Here is a 3,243-nt window from a genome sequence, read left to right on the forward strand (position 1 = left end):
TGCATGTTGTTTTATTGTTGCATAACATAAAATGGTATGTGCTAATTAAGTTCAGGAATTAACACCAATGTGTCATTTATGCAAGGTTTGAATGATGTAAATAGGACATGGATGTATCAGGTTGTTGCAGAAAATCGGGAAAGAACTGAGAAAATATGCTTTTGACTTAACTAACATAGAAGCAGGTGAGGTTCAAGTGTGTGTGTGTGGGGGAGACTGTGTGTGTGGGCATATGAGAGAGAGAGATGGAGATAGACACAGTCTAACCAAACGTTTATTCTCAAATGAATTCTGGACATTTCGCTCTCCCTGGATGTCAGCGGTTCTATCCATGCAATCAGGCACCTCTCTTGGTCAGTGATTGGACGAGCTGTTGTAATAGGCACAGAGAGAGGAAGCAGCGAGTGAGTAGTCTGCTACGGAGTCACTAGACAACCTATACATTTAAAAGGTCAAGATCCATAACAGACAGTTGCTTCCTTATGCTAGAGTAGTAGCCTGTCCACTTGTCTGTCTGTAATTTCATGGATGGCGAATCCCAAGCGAATCTTCTTTTTTTTACTCTCCATTCTTTCTGTCAGTCCATTCACATAATATCCCCAGATCAGGATGCTGCATTTTAAATCCATGCACACAAAACTCATGAGTCCTTTGAGATGTTGGTGCTTAAAAGCTAAAGCCATAATCTGAGGGAAACCTGTGCTGCATCACAACTACTCTCAGGCTATTTCAGGTAGGCCTGAGTCCCCTGTGCCAAAAAACTGGATGTGTGGATAAACAGCACATATGTCCATTTAAACTGTAGATTTTATATATATATATATATATATATTGTATTTGCATAAAAATAATGCATTTTTGGCTCAAAACTAAGGGAATATTATTTTCCATTACCACACTAATGTAGACCTGGATATGACATTATGATATACAGTACACCCTGATCTTATTCATTCAAAGTGGGACCGAATTAGTTAAAAAAAAAAAAGTAGAAGTTAGAAGTTTCTTTTAGTAGAAGAAAAACAGTAATTTTATGACAAGAAAGCAACGTTGGACATGTTATTGGCAAGTAAAAGGGTAACTTCATGATGAAGTATCAATGACCATTATATCAGCTGCCATTCATCAACTGAAATGTCATCGCAGATAGCATACTTACTGTAAAGGTCATAGTATACTAAATGCCTCTACAGACACAGTTTGCTAATGTGCCATACGAAACCAAGGCCTGGAGTCCTGATTGTGTCATGTAAGGTGAGCAAGCCAAACAAATATCATTATAACCAGTTCACCAATGCTCTATACTGCCTTCATCATAATAATGCTTTTTTTCTGAGAGGTTAAACATACATTTATTGTCTATTTTCCTCTGTGCAAAAATATTATTGCTATGATAATGAAAGTTTTAATTACTATAGTAAGCATCAATTGAAGGTGTACTTGAAACAACTACTGCAAACAGAGACAAACTAAACATATGCTTTCAACTTGAATAGCTCTAAGCCACTAAAAAGTACTCCAGAGTTATCCAGGCCATTTCATCTAACACATGCCCATAATATGCAGAGAGTTATCGTGAGTGGGTTCACAGAATACGCATGTGGCGCCCAGAGGATATTACCTGTGGCTCAGAAGAATCATAGGTGGCATCCTGTATATACTCAGGCCTAATGAGGACGGCCTCTCCACTCTCAGGTCAGGGCTGAGGAGCCAGACAGGGCACATTTTCATCTCTGGAGCTTCTGACAGGTTTTCATCTGTTTAAATGAATTGTATCTTTTTTCCGCTTGCCACTCTCAGTCTTCCATCTGATTCATAGCACTTGTGGAAGGTCAGCACACAATGAATTTCAAGGGGGGGTTACACAAAAGGAGAATTTTCAAACAGGCTCTGATGTGTCAAAAGGGATATATGGTACATATGACCTCCACAGTAGTGCCATTTTTCCCCATTTGGTGTCAGCACTGGTGTAACTAGTGGATTTGATTGACTTTATTTGTCAACCTTCACACGATATGCCCTGATTTTCCCTTTGGAAACTATCAGGTCAATTTAGCCATTGTAATGGTGAGTGAAATACCGTAAAGGGAACTTACCCAATGCACAGTGCAGTGTGAAAGTTTAAAAATAGAGATAATTGTCCACAAAAATCATTGTTAATTGAATAATATTATTGATTGAAAATAAATTTATAACTGAATGAATGAAAATAAAAGTAATTTAGTCATAAAATGTAATATTTGGATTAAAACAAAGAGGATGGTATTTTACCATTTCCTATTTAAGCAATATAGGGTAACACTTTACTTGACAGTATCGACATAAGAGTGCCATTACACTGTCCTGACACATGAACCCTAACCCTAATCCTAACCTCTAACCCTAAACCTAACCCTCACCCTAATCCTAACCCTAACTTGTTATGACAAAAAACGAATGTCACTTAATAACAGAAGCGTTATGTCATAAATGTTTATGACTTGTTTATGACACGTTCATGACAGTGTCGTGTCACTCTTATGTCGATACTGTCAAGTAAAGTGTAACCCAATATAGCACTCATGATCGTGGGATTGGTAATGGATATTCCCATGGGTGTTGTTCAGCCACGAGACCAGTGCTATATTGCTTAAATAGGAAATGGTAAAGTACCATCCTCTTTGTTATAATCCAGATATTACATTTTATGACTACCGTGAATTACTTTTATTTTCATTCACTCAGTTATGAATTTATTTTCAACACACACAGACACACACACACGCACAGGGACAAACAGGCAAGCAGACAGATACAGATTGCAATACTACTGCCCCCCCCCACCCCCCCCCCACACCACTCCTATTGGGACTGTAGATAAAAGGGTGTCAACAATCAAAACCATTCTGTGAATAGTTCGATCTATTTGATTTCACAGAAAACCATTAAAACCTTCTGTGCTGTATTTTCTACTGATAAAAAATGCATAGTTGCTGTAGTGGCTATGCTGTCTCTCTTATCATTTACAGAATGTGTTTGCTTTTAGCTCTGTCTAGATTTAATCAAACTTTCTCCATATCATCCCATGTGTATTAACTTAGCGTCAAACTTTGTAATTCTTAGAGTTTTAAAATGCAAGGGCTTATGGCCAGGGCTGTGTAACCACTGGGGTCTTCCCAAGGCAACTCATATGGGTCAATTACATGCAGCAAGGACCTTCCATTCATTTACAAACAATTATGAAAAGTTAAATATGTATGTATG

General features: G+C 37.9%; 1 long non-coding RNA gene across 1 annotated transcript; it reads right to left on the reverse strand.

The window, feature by feature from the left end:
- Positions 1 to 272: 272 nt before the first annotated feature.
- LOC121698023 lies at positions 273 to 2,342 on the reverse strand. The gene is made up of 3 exons (XR_006026675.1): positions 2,097 to 2,342; positions 1,622 to 1,821; positions 273 to 370 (listed from the first exon to the last, which is right to left on the reverse strand). It is a non-coding gene; the product is annotated as an uncharacterized LOC121698023 (long non-coding RNA).
- Positions 2,343 to 3,243: the final 901 nt, after the last annotated feature.

The sequence above is a fragment of the Alosa sapidissima genome, chromosome 23 (assembly GCF_018492685.1).
Source record: "Alosa sapidissima isolate fAloSap1 chromosome 23, fAloSap1.pri, whole genome shotgun sequence".
Classification (NCBI taxonomy): Eukaryota; Metazoa; Chordata; class Actinopteri; order Clupeiformes; family Clupeidae; genus Alosa; species Alosa sapidissima.